At 46.5% G+C, this 17,852-nt stretch overlaps 1 protein-coding gene across 2 annotated transcripts in view; it reads left to right on the top strand.

The window, feature by feature from the left end:
- The window catches only part of YPEL2 (yippee like 2), a 64,622-nt gene that overhangs the window by 20,925 nt on the left and 25,845 nt on the right, over positions 1 to 17,852 (top strand). The gene's annotated exons all lie outside the window — the stretch shown is intronic.

The raw sequence follows: 17,852 nt of genomic DNA, 5'->3' as shown, positions 1-17,852 counted from the left end.
CTCACTTAGCTGGCTTAGCTCAAGTTGGTGGGTGAACTCCATGTAGAGTGCTGCCTGCCTGGAAAGAGAAGTCCAGGAAAGGTGGTGGGGGCAGGATACCTCGTAGGAGGGGCTTCTTAGCTGAGATAAGAGGATATTGCCTTCCAAGCTCCCTGGGAAGGTTATAACGCTGCTGAGCTACTAAAATGGGTGGCCTTTGGGGAGGACCAAAAGTGGCTTGGTAAAGAGCTGACCCACTCACTGGCCTCAGGGCTCTTTAGGGCTTCTGCATGAGGTAAAATATGGAGTGACACTTGATCATAATCAGAAGAAAGACTGGAACCTATTTTTCCTGAAACACTTTAGCAGCTGCTTCCTAAAAGTTGCGTTGGGGAAATTGTTAACCCATAAACCCAACATCCCAGTTGTGCAATCCAGGAACTGGCTCCTTCAGGCAGCATTTTCAGGGGAGTTCCCTCTCTCCTAGCTCTGAATTCCCATGGGAGGAGAAACGGGTTTTAACTAGGATGCATGAAAAGAAGAAAGATCATGGGGACCTCTTCCCCTTAAAAAGCACCCTTCCTTAGAACATGGACTCATGCCATTAAGATTAAAAAAACCAAACCGACCTTTCTATATCCAGACTCAGTTTAAAAAAAAAAAAAAAGGTAGTGTTCTTGATCTGTTAGTAAAGGTGGCATTGCTTTTCCTGCCTCTAGCTTGGTAGTCCCAGCCACAGAGGGATGAAGGATTAGTAGTTCTAGAACAGTACTGTCCACCTGGCTGATTTGACAGGAAGCGAAGGAGGCTGCTTGAACAACCATGTCAGTGGTTGTGGGGCTTCTCAAATCAGGTCTGAGGACAGAAGTGCTTCTAGGCCTGTCCCAAGATCTAGGGTTACCACAGAGCTTGAACCTGGAGCCCTCAGAGTCTTGGCCTCTGGCCTACTTTCACTTCCCTAGGCTTCTGCTAATTCTCCTTTATGCCGTTTATGTTCCAGCCAGCCTGTAGCTTCTTTCTCTATCAACGGACTCACCTTGTCTCAGATTCCTCTTGACTCTTTTGGGAAACCCTCAAGTCTGGAATTTTGGATGTGGGGAGGCTGTGTCAGTGAGGGAAGAGAGGAGTCCATCCCCTTTGCTTTGGAAGGGGGCCTGCAAACTTGGAGGGAAAATGTGAGCTGTCCTATTTCTTGAAATCTCCAGAGAAAATGGAAGCCAAGACATCTTTTTAATACCAGGAGGAAGTGCATATGTATCATAAGAAATTGAGGTAACAATAAAATGGATCCTAGCACCTTCTATGTACTAAAAACTGCTACTTGACACTTTATAAATGTGATCTCACTTAACCCTCATAAGAAGACTTTAAGGTAGGTGATGTTAATCATATTTTCTGGATGGAGAAGTTGAGACTCAGAGAGGCTGTCCAAGAATGCAAATCGGAGGCTCAAAGAGGAGAGAGCAGTTTCTTTGAGCGTGTTCAATCCAGATGGGCTTCTGGAAGAGGTGGTATTGAGCTGGGTCTTATAAGATGGACAGAGGGAACATGTGGAGATGGTAGTGGTCTTCAGCATTGATGTTTGAAGCCTGGTATTCAGGGCCTTGGACAGTCTGGCCTTTTTGAGTGAGGTTTCTTGCCAGTTCCTTGCTTTATGTTCCAACCACTTGGAACTAACCAACATCCCTGAATATGCAGATGGGGGTATTTCAGGCATCTGTGCCTCAGCCAACAGCAGCCCTTTCCCTTTACCTCTTTCCTCTCTCCCAGGAGCTTTTCTACATCCTTTTTCACCTGGGACCATGTCTCCTAGTTTTGTATCTTCCTGGTCAGGAACCTGACCCATGGCCAAGAGCTCACGAAATGATCAAATAGATACGGGTGGGGCGTGAGCCTTGGGAGAAGACAAGTGATGAGCAGAAAAGTCTTTGTTGGCCTCTTGTCCTCCTCCTTCCCCTTTTGGGGCAGAAAGGCTCATTCACAAGTCCAGGCCAAAGTCAGCACAGGCTTCAGTTTCATGGGCTACAACCGGTGCACAGATGGGGTGCATTAGAGCTTGATGATTTAAAGAGTTGGGTTAAATGCCTGGCTGTGGGGAGGGAATGAGGGAACTGTGGCCGGCGCTGCACAAAGATTCCTTTATTTCACTCCACAGCCACCCCCGGCGTTAAATAATCTATAGATTCTTAGGCAGGTCCGCTTAATGGAAACATCATTCCCCCAGCCCCCTCCTTGGAAAATGGGCCTTTCTTTTCATTTTGCTTCTCTCTTCCACTTAAGAAAGTTCAGGGAGAGAATGTTTCTCCTGTTCTCCTCTCTTGACATAATCTCCTATGCGGTTTCACAATCTGCCCAGTGGGAGTTAGGAGCTGGGAAGCAGATAACTGGAGCAGCAGTGTAATTAAATGATACTCTGTACTTGTAATAGAGCCTTTCATCTGGAAGCCTGACATTCTCTTGTTTGGTTTAAAAAAAAGAGGGGGGGTCTGACTTCATTATGGAGAAGGCAACACAAAGGTCCAGAGAACTAAAGCTCTGGGTATGTGGCTGGTAGAGAACTAGGTACAGGATTGGGACTTTGGGCTCCCATGGAAATGTGTAGTTGTAATGTTTTGAACAATTAGGGTCTCTACCGATGTGGTGAAAAAAACTGCCACCAGCCTTTCTGCCTTCCCAGCTTACTGTAAACCCCCAGAGGCCTCATTGCCTGCAATCAACTGTCCAACCTCCGAGTCTCAGCTTCTCACTAATAAGATGAGTAAAGTAATAGTCACTGCTGTGAGTAATGCCTAGTAGCTAGCACTTACTGTGTGCTCACTGTGTGCCATCCCCATGACAGTGCTGTGAGGTAGGCATATCTTATTTGAAGGTGGGGTGAGAAGGGTTACCTCACTGGGTTGTCATGAGACTGGATGAGATCAGGGGTGTGTGTGGGTGGTTGGCAAATCACAAAGCTCCTGTGCAAATAGAAAGTCCCTTTGCTTCTTTTGGTTTTGCTGTTCAAAGGAGGTTTGGGGGTGGTGGAGGGATTATTCTTGCCTGATACCAAGCAAATTTAGTCTAGCCAAGATAGTTTGACTTCAGAACTTGGAGTCCAGGAGTTGGATTTCTCAAAAGGCCGTAGAAGCAAAGTTGTGTGTGTCTGCTCAAAGGTAACAGGGCATTTTCTCTGTAGGATGGCGGTGGGGGGCCTCTTTGAATTGATGACAGAACTATCTAGGGAATGTGCTGAGACATCCTACATTTTCTTTCTTAGGGGTGTTGTGGTCTAAATGCTGGAGCGTTTGCATGCGGAGGTACTTGAAGTTGGCCCGAGGAATTGCTCACGTCGTAGTTTCTTGCTTAATGGTGCAAACCCCATTATAAAAATATACTTTGGTTATAAAATAATAATAGTTTCAATTGGAACAACTAGTTGCCCCAAGTGAGAACAATCTATTGCTCATTTCAGTGGAAACTAGCTGTCATGAAAAACTGGATCTTCACAAAGCTTTTCCATGACAATTTTCTGTCTGTAAGCCTTCCTTTGCCTCCCTGCTGCTGACCCATCACCCTTTGATGGCACTGTGGAATAGGCTGTTTGGGAATGGTGAATTGGATTAATCTCTCATTAACTCACTTTGGGGATGGTGGCCGTATTCCAAGACACAGTTTGCTCTAGTGTTCTGGGACCCTGGAGGGATGGTGTTGTGCGAGGCTCTGGAGTGGGTGCCCAGTCCAGGGGGAAGGCCGAAATCTTTTCCTCAACCATCTAGAGCTATGTAAGTTATCACTGTGTCAGATCTTCGGGTCAGATATCTCCTGGTAACAAATACAAAATTCCCGGAATTGCAGGTCATCTAGCCCAGCCTCTCTTCATGCGAAAATAGGCCATGGGAATAAATAAAATGGAAAAAAAAAAAAAAAAAAAAAAAAAAAAAAAAAAAAGAAAATAGGCCATGGGCAGCTCAGTGACTGGCCCGAGGTTCCATGGCCTCAGAGCCAGACCTCTCCATTGCATACCCCGTGGCTGTGCTCTGTGGGAGGGGCTCTGGCTGTTTTCAACCACTGGACCTCCTCCTGAGGCTGGGAGCTTTTAGGAGGACGGTTCTTTTTCGTTCCCTGTTGGGCTCCACTGGGCTTACAGTAGTAGCATTTTGGTTTTCCCTGCCTGCCTAAATAGACGTAAGATGGAGCATTGCTCTGAGAGAAGTAGCAGGGAGGAAGATGTTCTGAAGCTGCGTATTGGTCTTTTGGCCCCCTCTGCCTGCCATTTCCCACTCTGAGGCTGCTGCTGCTGCTGCTGCTTCTTCTAAGATTTTATTTATTTATTTATTTGAGAGACAGAGTGAGTGGGTGAGTGAGAGAGCGCACAAGCTGGAGGAGGGGGAGAGGGAGAGGGAGAAACAGGCTCCCCACTGAGCGGGGAGCCCAATGTGGGACATGATTCCAGGGCTGTGGGATCATGACCCAAGCCAAAGGCAGCTACTTAATGACTGAGCTACACAGGTGCCCCCTGCCACGCCCGCTTCCAAGCACTAGTGCTCCACATCAGTGATTCTCGAAAAGACTTGTACCCTAACTTAGTGGCTTGAAGGTGGTGGACACGGAGGGGTGCTGGTATGGAGGTGCAGAGACCTCTTCCATCCTTTCCAGTCTACTAGTGGGGGTGCGCTTCTCTTAATTCATGCCATCCACCAGCTTGTCTTTAATGTATAATGAATATCCTGGAAAACTGATGCAAAAAATAAATACAGGAATAGAATTTCTAAAAAGCCACTCATTACTTTTTCTCTAAGTGTCTTGAAAATGTTATAGTGAGGTTTCGATTGTATGTAGCTGTATAGATGATGGGTGTGTCACATTAAGCAGAATAATTCACGAAGAATATGGACGAGAAGATGTGGCTCTTGAAGACCATCCTGAGCTTTCCTGACTTGCAAAATAATGTTGAATTCTAATTTTATGAATTAAGAGGTTTTTGGTATCCAGTGGATATGTGACAGTGATTTTTACAAAAACTATAATTCAACAAACTTAGTATTTCTTTTGAATTCCTAGGAGGAAGAAAAACTAGATTGTATATAAACCTATAATTATCTTTATCATAAAAAGTGAAAATTTTGTTTCTAAAATAGGAGGACCTATGATTGTACCAGAGTGACTGATGGGTTTTAAGAAAAATGACATTGAAAACAACCATGCTGGTAAGACCCACACCTCAGTGGGCACCTTTGCTTCTTTTGCAATGTTCGTAAAACGTCATTGAATGTTTGTTGGTTTCCTACAGAGCATTTCTGAGGTATAGCAAAGGCAAAAGTGATAAATTATGGAAGAGTTCCAAAGTTAGCCAAGAAGCCCCGTTAACACATTCAGTCAGTGTTTATTGTTGTTGTTGTTGTTTTTAAAGCCCCAACATGGGGCTTGGACTCCGGACCCTGGGGGCAAGACCTAACCCGAGATCAAGAGTCTGGACACTTAACTGACTGATCTACCCATGTGCCCTTATATTCAATCAATCTAGCTTTTGTAAAAACAAAAACAAACATATTTAACCTTAAATTACTGACTTCTTTTTCCCAAGTATCTGACCTTTGAAAGCCCTGATCTTCTTTTTTTAAAAAATATTTATTTATTTATTTGACAGAGATCACAAGTAGGCAGAGAGGCAGGCAGAGAGAGAGAGGAGAAAACAGGCTCCCCGCGGAGCAGAGAGCCCGATGCGGGGCTCGATCCCAGGACCCTGGGATCATGACCTGAGCCAAAGACAGAGGCTTTAACCCACTGAGCCACCCAGCAGCCCTGAAAGCCCTGATCTTCTAGAGGAGGGCAAAAGGGTTACCTGTTGGTCCCTCGGGAAGGGGTGACAGGTGAACCAAATCTATACAGAAAATCTGCAAACAAAGGGATGTGGTTAGATGACTGTGTTCCTTGGTGAAAAGAAACCATTTGGAGCTCCTAAAATACAGTATCTTATGCTATCTTCTCTCCATGGGGATAGAGATTGAATTGCTTCAGGATGAGATAAGCCGTAAATTAGTCTGGGATAATTTGTATAGCATGATTGTTTGAACATGTGACCACCTTAACTGAATCTCCGAGGCCACTGGCATGTGTGGGTAATGGCAATGGGCCCTGTGCCTAGACTTGTTTCATTGGCTCTGTTCTGTCATTGCACATATACTAAATATGTACATATGTGTAGCGCTCTAGGAGGTATTAGAATATTACCCTCAAGGAACTTGGACTCTATCTGGGAGATAATAGGTTCATAAGTCCTCTCTTCTTGAAGTTTGTGTTTCACCTTATATTTATCTTAGAGCAGTTATCGCAGTGTAACAGTGCATGTCTCCATTAGCTTGTGAACTGCTTGAGGAGATAATTGTGATACCATCTGTGTTTCTCTAGCACTCTGCACAGCTCCGAAAGACTGCTGTAGATTTTCAGTGAATATACGAGTGAATAACTATTCGTACTCTAAATTGGAGAGACAGACTTAGAGGATCTTAACTTGGGGTCCATGGACTGGCTTCAAGGGATCCTTGAAATTACATGTTTAATTCTGTGTGTAGTCTGCTTTTCACAGGAGGGTTCCATAGTTGCCTTCAGGTTCTCAAAAGGTTGATCAAAACCTTAAGATTCATCTGTCTAGAAGTTGTGAAGTTCTGGGAAGACTTGGTAGAAGTGACTTTGAGATGTGCCTGGTAACAAGAACCGAGACACGTGGAAATAGATGGGGAGGGGCCAATAAAAAGAACAGCAAGAGTAACGAAGTGGAGTCAGGAAGCATGTGGGGAGCAGCCCATTCTTTTAGGTTAGATACTGAGGAGCTGTGTGAAAACAGATCGAAGGAGTAGGTTGAAGCCAGATTGTTGGAAGAAGCCAGATTGTTAGAAGAATAGAAGTCCTGATGTTCTACTGCTGGCAGTTGGGTACGGCTGAAATTTCTGAGCACGTAATGCCACCACCAGAGAGCTTTGTTTGCTGTGAGATGGCAGATACTGTCATGGTATGGTCGGCAAACTGCTGGAGAGAGACTGGAGATGGAGGCTTGTGGGTGTTTGGGGGCACGTGGTCGTGGTTCAGCGAAGATTCGTTGAGCATTACTTGAGGAAGAAATACAGGCATTGTAGGGCTTTTAAAAAATTCTGTCATTTATAATCACAAATAAGAGCAATTGAGCTTAGGAGGTCACAGTCTTTGGATGGAAGGCCAGCCTGTCCCATAGTCGTGCCTGCTCCCTGTGGAAATGAATGATGTAGGCACAAGTAGAATTGCTCACCCATTTATTATCAGAGGAGCTGCTAGGGACCAAGTCTGGTGAATCATCTGTGCTTTTTGCTGCAGACTGCAGGCAGCTGGAACATGAATCTGCTCAAATGCGATCCTTTCTATGTGGTTGCTTTAAATACCAAAGGGAAATGTTGACTTGAGCTATGAGGCGTACCCTGAAAACTAATTCTGTGGTTTGCAGATGCCTGTAAGGTTCCAATCATAAGATTGGTTTGTACATTAGTGTTTTGGCATTCAGTAAGGATGCTGATGATTGCAAACTTGTGTACTTACTCAAAATCCAAAGACACACTTTTCAACAGGGTGTTTGTACTAGGTGCAGGACCCTCCCCATCCCCCCTATGTTTTTATTTGAGCACTGGCACTCAGTCTGTCTCTGGGGTGGTAAAGCTGTGCCATTGCTGCTCCGGCTCTTTTGTTTTGGGGGCCTGAACAGAGTCCAGCATCATATTCTGATAGTTCAGCTCAATAATACTCCTTATTTCAAACAATATACTAGGCTCTATGCCAGGTGCCAGGGATAGGGAGATGACGTCACCATGATTCCTGTACTTAGCCTGTTATCTTCGGGATGCATGGAAATGTAAGGCTCATTGTAGAGGGCAGGAGAATGTTTGCAGATGTGGTTGGGTACCAACCCTGAAAAACACAGGATGAGAAATGTACATTGCTGTCTACTGTTTCTTGAACATCTGTGTGGTAGGGATTCCTTTTTACTCCATCACTTAACTTTACAAGATCCCTTCAAGGTGGGAATTAAGTAACTTGCCTGAGGTTATAGGTTACCAAGAAGCCGTGTGGAATCCAGATCTAGACAGGTCTATGCCCTCTTTACAATAGCTTGACAGTCATATCTAGGTAGCTCCTTTTGGCATCAACTATTTTCTTTTTCTTTAGATTTCTTTATTTTTTTTTAAGATTTTATTTATTTATTTATTTATTTATTTTTTTTTTAAAGATTTTATTTATTTATTTGACAAAGATCACAAGTAGGCAGAGAGGCAGGCAGAGAGAGAGAGGAGGAAGCAGGCTCCCCACTGAGCAGAGAGCCCGATGCGGGGCTCGATCCCAAGACCCTGGGATCATGACCTGAGCCAAAGGCAGAGGCTTTAACCCACTGAGCCACCCAGGTGCCCCTATTTATTTATTTTTTAATAGAGCAAGTGAGCGCACACACACAGCAGTGGGGAGAGGCAGAAGGAGAAGGAGAGAGAGAGAATCCAAGTAGACTGCACTTAGCACAGAGCCTGATATGAGACCTAAGCAGAAACAAAGAGTCAGACTTAACCACTGTGCCACCCAGGCTTTCTACTGTCAACCGTTTTCTGATCTCTCAGTAGTGTTGGTGGTAAATCCTATCCTGTCTTCCTTCCTATCATTTCCTTGACTGAAGAGTCCTCCTTTCTCTTTTATTCACGTTCTACCCGTTCCTAAAGAATAGATTGAGTAGTTTCTAGGACGTCTTGTTGGAGTATGGGATTTTTCTCCCTCCGTTGAACTCCTAGGGAAGTTCACTGCCTGGTTGTTCATTTTGGCAATTAATAATGACTGTCTTGGGGCGCCTGGGTGGCTCAGTGGGTTAAAGCCTCTGCCTTCAGCTCAGGTCATGATCCCAGAGTCCTGGGATCGAGTCCCACATCGGGCTCTCTGCTTGGCGGGGAGCCTGCTTCCCCTTTCTCTCTGCCTGCCTCTCTGCCTACTTGTGATCTCTCTCTGTCAAATAAATAAATAAAGTCTTTAAAAAAAAAAAAAAAAAAAATAATGACTGTCTTATAATAATATGGTTTGTGTTACATGCACTTTTTACACATAATTGTCTTGCTTCCTACTAAGATTCTAAATGACCTGGAGTCAAAGACTCTATAGAACGTTAGAGCTTGAGGGGCCTTTGAACCTGGATTTTCTACCTCGGGTCCTATTTTACAGATTAGGAAACCAAAGCCCAGAGAGCCTCTTGACTCTGTCCTTTGCCACGTCCTCTCTGCCAAACTATCTACTGCCTTGCACGTAACTGATGCTTGTAAATGCTGGAGGCAGGCCTGGAGGAGAGGGCCAGTGGGGGCAGAATGAAAGCATCACGGCTGTATGATCTTGGCCAAGACCATTCTTTTCGGCTTTCCTTTTCTTCAGCCCTCCCAACGAGGCGTTAGCTCAGACTGTCATTCAGGCGCGTGTCCTTCCACCTCTCCCATGTCCTGCTTCTAATAGAGCAGCAGCCAATGATACAAGGCAACATAATTTAGCAGATAACAATGTAATCTCAGAGCCAGACTACCTGGATTCAAACCCTGACTTCTGCATTTAGTAGTTACACAAATGAGTCACCTCTCTGTGTCTTAATGCCCTTTTTAGGAAAATGGAAGTAATAGTCATACTAGATACCTATAAGATTTTTGAGGAAATTACTGAGGTCATCAATATATGGTAATTCCCACGGTGCCTGACATGATAGGAAATACTCCACAAGGGTTGGTAGTTGTTACCTATGAATATATTCATTAAGCAAAACCAGAGTGGCAAACATGCCGGTGCCCCTAACTGCCTGGTGTATTGGCTCCGTTTTTTTTCTGAGTCTCAGCTATTGCCCTTCAGCTACACAGGATCATCGAATCTCTGGTTCCTTGTAATTCTGAAGGGACCAGCAGGTCTCTGGAGATAATGAAATAATCGCAGTAGCCTCCACTCTCTGGACAGCGATGGGGTTGAGCTTCCCCACAAGCAGCCTTGAGGCCGCTCTAGAATTTAAGTGGAAAATCTGCCCCTGCTCTGTTCCCTTCTGGTCTGTCAGGTGGTGATTTTTCCTCCGCCCCCCAGAGCCAGCAGTCAGAGACCTCACTGCTGTAATAGCAACCCAAGCAGCCTTGGGCGTTGGTGCCACGGCTAGAGAATGGGTGGTCAGTTTGGTTCACCCTGTGATGCTTCCTGGTGGGGATGGAGCAGAGGTTCTTTTGAAAGAAGCCATTTTCATTATTTTTAAAAAACAAAGCCGAAAAGAATCTCTGATACCTTTGTTTCTAAAGCCTTCAGTCAGGTTCTTCGGGGAGGGTTTGACCTGGTGACCCAGAGTGTTGTCTCTGGGGTCAGGGCTGCCAAGCCAAGGAGAACTGTAGCTCTGGGCTTCCCTCCCCTCCCTTGCCTATTGCTAGTGGCTGGGCTGTGACTCAGGAGCAGAGGGGGAGGAGAGGAGGAGAGGAGGAGATGGCTCCGCCAGCTGCTGCTAAAAACAACAACAACATCTCATCAGTCCGTGAACTCTCTCCCCTCCAGACCACAGTGATGTCAAGAACAGGTGGCACGGGCTCTCCCCTCCCCCGTGCCCCCCAACACCTTTGGGTCTTTGAAGGGACAGTTTATATTGTCAAAAGGAACATGATCTATCTTTGGGGAACCAGGAAAGTCCTTTTTCTCCATTAGGGCTGGTCTCATCACTAGCATCTGCTGTAACTTGTGCTCTCCCAACAGACGCATGAGGGGACAGAAACATTATTCCTTGCCAAAGCAAAAGATCCCAGAGTGAAACCTCCCGCACTAGACCCTATGGTTTGTTCCGAATTTTGTGAATTCCTTTTGTGTGTTAGATATTGGGGAACACAGTAGCAAACAGGCGTATGCTCTGCCCTCACCCAGCTTGTGTCCAGTACCCTTTGGTCACTGGAAAGCCCATCATCTGAAGAAGCAGCTGGTGGCAATAGAAGTGGGGATCCCTATCCTGAACCTGCTCCCCAGGGCTGTCCGAGGCAGCTGAGAAGCCAGCATTTCCATAGTGCTTTCCATCCAGTTTGCCTGATTTTCATGAGCTTCCCACCTGTGCACAGCTTTTCCCCCGACTGTGCAGTCATGCACTGCAGTGTCAGCTTGGGCTACCCCAGCCTAGTAGAAGTGCCAGGTAGGCTCTTGAAGTTCACGGTGGCCAGTGAATTAGACCCGCTGTTCTCTGATGTGGCTTTGAAGGAATGTCTGTTCTCAGGAACAGACCTCTAACCCTTGGGTGGTGGTTGCTTTGTTTACTTCTGAAAGTTGCACGCTTTTACCCTCAGACCCTCCCCTCTAGACGCAGAATGTTCCAAATGACAGGCTCTAGAGAGCCCTTTCAGGTTCAGCCCTCAGACGGATTCACCCAGGTGACGGAAGGAGAGAGGAAGCAGGAGAAACCCGACTTACTGGACCTCCGTCAACTCCAAGGCCCCGTATTTCCTGATCCCTGCTTCAGCAGGAGAAAGAAAAAGCAAAGTATATATCTGTGGGGGAGGAAAGCTCCTCCCTGTCTGTCTCCCTCTCTGTAAAAACAACAGGCCAGTCAGCCCTGGGCACTGTGGGGGCAGGTGCTGGGTAAATACAGGAGGAAGGAAAGCCGATAAGATAAGGGCTGACAAATCTAGGTCACCGGGCTGCTGCCAGGCACCTGTGTGACTGGTCACCTTGAAACTGACAGGAGGGAGGATGGACTTGGGTTCCGGGGCACAGACAGGCTCACTTCCCAGGCCTTTGTTTGTGTCTTTATTTAATAAACACTTGCTGAGCGCTACTATATCCCAGGCTGTGTGCTAGGTGTTTCAGGCCCCTGTGTGTCTCTGTCAGGCAAAATCTCTCCTCCTAGATCCCAGGCCTGTAACCAGTGCTAAAAAAAGAAATGACATCATGCAAAAGCCAGTTGGTCCACTAACTTGCAGGGTGGGGGCAGCCAGTCTCTTGCTGGGGGAGGGGGCTCTTAGGAGTCTTCCGTCCCTCTGCTTTCAGCTAAATCAGGGGTCAGCAAACTTTTCTGTGAAGGCCGAGTAGTAAATATTTTAGGCCTTGCTGGCCATATGGTCTCAACCACCCAACTCAGCAGCCATAGAGACATAAACAAACTGGCATGGCTGTGTTCCAGTTAAATGCTTATGAAACAGGTAAGAGGCTCAGTTGGGCCCTTGTGCATTATTTGCTGATTCCTAGGCTACAGAAGAGGATTGAGTGTTGTGAAGTGAGTGTTGGGGAAAGGGGTTAAGTGGTTTCAGGAGGATTCTAAAACCGTCACGGTGGCTGGCTCCAGGTGGTCCGGGTGCCCTAGGAGCCAGTGCACTGTGCTCATTGACTAGTCCTGCTTGGCACTCTGGTATCATTCAGCTGCTCAGGCCCGACTTCAACCTCAGCCCCAGGTTCCCACCAAAGTTACAAGGTGACTAAGCCAGACGGTGCACATAGTTTCACACAGTCTCATCACCCTCATGGGAAAACTGTGTGGGGCCCCACAGATGGAGAGTCCGTGGCATCCTTTTAAAAGCCCTGAATGAAGGGTTAAGCCACCTCTGCTCCAGGCCTGGCTCTGCCACAAACTCTTCAGCATGGCATTGAGTAAGTCCTGTCACCTCTCTGACCATTCAGCATGTGTGGAGTACTACTGCGTGAGGCCCTGGGGAAACGGCAGTGGATACATGAAAATGTTTGCCCTTAAGGAGCTTATGATCTAGTGGGGAAGGCAGGCAGATAAATTATTATAAGTGAAACACCATATATAGTGAAACACCAGCTTTGAGGAGGTAATTGTTCCCTATGCTATAGGAGCAAGGAGCAGGATGAGTTTTTTCTAAGTGAATCATCGTTCTGATGAGAGGCAGAGAAGTAGCCTAGCAGAGATCGGGTATGAGGAATTAAAGGAAGAGATGGAGAGGCTGAGAAGGGGAAGCAGGAGGTCAGCAGGGGTGCATCGCACAAGGCCCAGAAGGCCCAGCTAAGGAATTTGGATTCAGTTCTGTATGCTGTGGGGAGCCACGGAAAAGCACTTTGGGCAAGGGAACGATAGCATTTGATTGAGATTGGACTAGAACGTTATATATAGCATGGCCTAGTTCATAAAACCAACTTACCCACCTTCTGGAAACTGTATATCCATGAGCTTTGTGTGGACATGAAGGTTGATAGTGTATGAAGTTCATAAATGCTGAGAATTAAACCAGTGCTATAATTCATAGGCAGGCCCGTTTCCTCCCTGGCGATGCCTTCAGTTAAGCAGCATCCAGATAAATCATTAGCAGACACCAAGCACCCATAACTCTGAGAAGAGGGCCTCTCACAGTTCTCTGGTTGGCTGGAGCACGTCTTCCCTTTTGCGTGACCCTCTTGGCTGGCTGCTTGAAGCTCACTGAGTCAGCATGAGGTGGCAGTTGCAACCCCACATTTATGGGTTTTTCTATTACGTTAAAGTGAGAACTGAGTTGCAGAACTCAAAAGGCTTTTGGTGGAGTCATGGGGGTTGGGAACAGGGGAGAGTGAAGGGGAGAGACAGATGTTAGCATACGCCTGAGGGTGGTAGAAACTGGCCTGAGAAAATAGGGATTCTTGGGCACAGGTTCCCAGATCTGACAGCACATCAGCATAACCTGGGATAAAAAGGCCAATCTTCACGACCTACCTCTAGAAATTCCCATTCTGTAGGTCTGGATGTGACTGGGAACAAAAGCTCTGCGTAGGGGCAGGAAACAAGTCACTTTGGACACAAGATTTAAGGAGGCACCCACTCTCAGGGCTGTCCAAGTGTAGGGGCAGTACCTCCAACCAAGGGCCTCCTTAAAAATGCTGTGCCTGTTTTCTGGCTTGCCTCCCCCTAGTCCCAGCCTCCTCAGCACTCTGAAAGTAGCCAGGGCTTACTGTCTACCTTCTAGCCCTTTCCATTCCCCAATGGCACAAAGGGCATTTTTGTTTTGTTTTGTTTTTAAGATTTATTTATTTGAGAGAGAGCGCGTGGGCAATGCACAAGGTGGGGCGGGGAGGGGGTAGAGGGAGAGAATCTCAAGCAGATTCCCTGCCAAGCACTGAACCGACCCCTAAGTGGGTCACTGAGCCACCCGGGCACCCCACAAAGGGTGGTTTTGACTAAAATTTGTTTGAAAAAGGAAAGTTCTTCGGAGACCGTCTTCTAATAGTGGTGGTAATAGTCATCATTTTACGGAGTGCTAACAAAATACCATTAGCACAGTGCTGGGCACTGTTTCTGTGACTCGCATCTTTTGTCTCAGACTGACCCAGGGAGAGATGTACTACCATTGTGACCATTTTGGGGTGAGGAAAGCAAGGCTTAGCCACATTGAATTGTTCGAGGGGACCAAGTTAGGAAATGGCAGAACCAGAATTGGAATTCAAGAGTGACTCTCAGTTCATACTTCTAAGAATTTCTTGCTCTAAATTCGCTGAGAAACTCAGCTCAGCCTACTCTCTTGGTGCTTCTGAGGCTGTATGCCTGGCTCTGAATCTCAAGGTAACCACCTATTCCTGGGGTCTCAAACTTGCACCCACATGGCACTCAGTGGTCTCTGGATTGGTTTGTTTGTTTGTTTGTTTTTCAAGATTTTATTTATTTATTTGCCAGAGAGAGAGTGCGCTCATAAGCAGGGGAACAGAGGAACAGAGGGAGAAGTAGGCTCCCGCTGAGCAAGGGGCCAATGCAGGACTTGATCCCAGGACCCCGAGATTATGACCTGAGTGGAAGGCAGATGCTTAACCGACTGAGCCAGCCAGACGCCCCTGGTTTGTTTGTTTGTTTGTTTGTTTTTTAATAGAGCCACGGCACACGGGAAGGGATGGAGAAAGAGCATAGGTGATTCTCAGCAGGGGTGGAAGTAGAGTTATTCTTTCTTAAGCTGTTTACCAATTAGCTCCTTTTGCTCCTGAAACCAGAAAGAAGAGGAACTCAAGAGTCAGCAGGGCTCAGAAGCCCTAATTAATTTGTGGTCCAACTGGGTCAGGGAGAGTGACCCTGTGCAGTGGCTCCCCCACCCCCCCAGGGACATGTGGTCTCCAGCTCACTAGAGTAGAGCTCCACAGCACTGAGGGGAGGAATTCCACCCTGGGAGAGAGATCTCCTGCGAAACACTTGTCTGCCTACTCAGTCCCTTCCTCCCTGACCCTCTGGCTGGGCTCCTGCTGGTGTTAAGTTGCCCCAAATACTCAGTCTCTTATTTCACATTGTCAGGCAAAGATCCCACAGCCAAGGTGCCCTTTCGGCTTAGCTTTCCCATTGGCTGGTCTCTGACAGATAAGCTCCTAAGAGGAGAGAAGAGGGAGGGTGGAGAGGTGGGTAAAACCTGGAGCAGACCCTTTTGTCCCTTTGTCATGTGGCATAATGGGTCCTGCTGCTCCCCAGTATTGTTTCATGGGGCAGGCCCTGAGTGGCAGCCATCCATCCATCCTGTGCCTTTTATTGGTAGATGGGACTTCACTTGGCTGAGGCGTAATTGTACATGTGCTCAGACTTTACTGTAGGATGGAAATAGGAGGCTGAAAGTTTTTAAGTGTCAAGAGACAAGGAAACTCTCTGTTGGATGTGTGGGCTGGGAGAAGAGAATGCCGGGACTCCTGAGCCAAGCTCTTGTTTCTGCATAATCTGCCACGGCTGTGCCTGACTCCCTGTCCAGACTTTTGCAGAGATGTTTCATTCCTTGGGCTGGCTGGAACTGAGACATGAGTGCTGCTACTAGTCAGGAGGGGGATGAAGCCAACGGACAAAATGTTCCTGGGCCTGGATGACCAGCCACAACACAGGCTGAGTCCCTGGGAACTGAGAAGAAACCTTTACTCTTTGGTTAGCCAACCCATGTCTTTTTTTTTTTTCTTTTTTCTTAAAAATTTTTTGAAAGTTTATTTATTTATTTGACAGAGATCACAAGTAGGCAGAGAGGCAGGCAGAGAGAGAGAGGAGGAAGCAAGCTCCCTGCTGAGCAGAGAGCTCGATGTGGGGCTCGATCCCAGGACCCTGAGATCATGACCTGAGCCAAAGGTAGAGTCTCAACCCACTGAGCCACCCAGGTGCCCCTACCAACCCATATCTTGAGTAAACAGATGAGTTACTGCCACATGAACTGGTTTTAATTTACCTTTTTGAAAAGGTGGATGCACTTGAAATAAAAATGAGCAGGAAGTTTGCACAGTTAGCTTTGCCCGGCTCACTGCTCTGGGGAATGAACATGTACTTCCAGATTTACACACGTCTTCTCTCTTCCCTGACCTCTGCAGCCAGAACAAATCACTAAAACCCAGGTATAGGGATTGTTTTGTTATGTGGAGTTAGTTGATATTTCAGGCAGGAAATTTCTTCAAGATGAGGTCCTCAACTGTGGCCTCCAAACACAGCCTTGCAAGTCAATACCAGCGCACTAGAACCCAGAAACTGGGCATGGATGGATAAGCTAGTGTTGAGTATCCAGAGACTGTTTTAAAATGTGTACAGAAAGGTAGCAATTAAATGTTTGTCTTGGAATAAGCCTGGCCTCTGCATTCTCCCAGGAGCCCTCGCCTAGGGAAGATGATTAAAAATAGATCTGAGTAGCACTTCCTGCTTGGCAGATGGCTGATAGCAAATGCTAGGGCTTGCAGCTGACCTTTCCTTTCTGAAATCTGCTCGGTGTTTCCATGATGCTAATTGAGTCCCTCTCTAGACCTAATCAAAGAGCTGGCTGCAAAAAAAAAAAAAAAAAAAAACAAGGTTTGCTGTCCTGGCTGGGCTCAAAGTTCATGGAGCAACTTGAAAGTGCTAAAATTTGCATGGAAACACCCACTCTGTGGTCCAACTGACTGGTCCTTGTTTAAAAACTAAAAGTTCTGCTTTCAAATTTGCTGCCTGTTGCTGTTAAGGATCCCACACCATCTCCACCCCCATAAGTAGGGAAAAATTAGTGGAGGGGGGAGTGGTAAGAATGCCCTGTGTAAGATGTGTGCACAATAGACAATGCTTACACTCAGCCAAAAGCGAAGCAGGGATTTCTTGAAACTTAGCTTCCTGGAGAGGGTCTGTCCCCATCAGCTGTTGTCTTTCCTCGCTTATAAAAAACACAGATAATACTTGAGACAATGCCCTAAGGTGATAGCAAACTATGGAAGACCCAAGGTACAGTTGCAAACATCTAGGGACCTTTGCTGAGTTCTCATGGAGTTATTAGCCTCTCCTAGGAAGGAGATGGGGATGTAGATGGGTCTTGCTGAGACTAGGCTAAGTGCTCTTATTTCTTCAGTGGGAAAGACCTCTGCTCTATCAGCAACCCTAGAATGTTCTCATCCTCTTCAGTTCCATCTGTGTTCCCAAAAACTCCTTTCACATCCATAATGTATCACAATGATATGCATTGTTTGGTACATATTTTGTGTATTTTAGTCCTGTTTTCTAGTTAGCTGGATTATAAGCACCTTCAGGACAGAGCTGGCATGCTCTGTTTTCCTTGGTGCCAGGCAAGGTCTGGGGCCATCCATAACTGCTTATTAGATACAGTTGTTGACTTATAATTATGGAGGCACACAGCATTCCTCATTATGATTTATCGCAAGATTCTAAGCTACAGCCTTACTATTGGACATTTAGATTTCCCCCACTTCTTATTTTATTTATTTATTTATTAAAGATTTTGTTTATTTATTTGAGAGAGAGGGTGAGAGAGCACACAAGCAGGGGAGGGGCAAAGGGAGAGGGAGGAGCAGGCTCCCCCCTGAGCAGGGAACCTGATGCGGGGCTCAATCCCAGGACCCTGAGATCATGACCAGAGCTGAAGGTGGACGCTTAACCGACTGAACCACCCAGGCACCCTTTCCCCCGCTTTTTAAATCATAGACTACATTCATGTGACACAAAACTGTTT

Source organism: Meles meles, chromosome 18, assembly GCF_922984935.1.
Source record: "Meles meles chromosome 18, mMelMel3.1 paternal haplotype, whole genome shotgun sequence".
Lineage (NCBI taxonomy): Eukaryota > Metazoa > Chordata > Mammalia > Carnivora > Mustelidae > Meles > Meles meles.
Note: the sequence above shows the minus strand (reverse complement) of the source record. Positions and strands in the feature narration are given on the sequence as shown.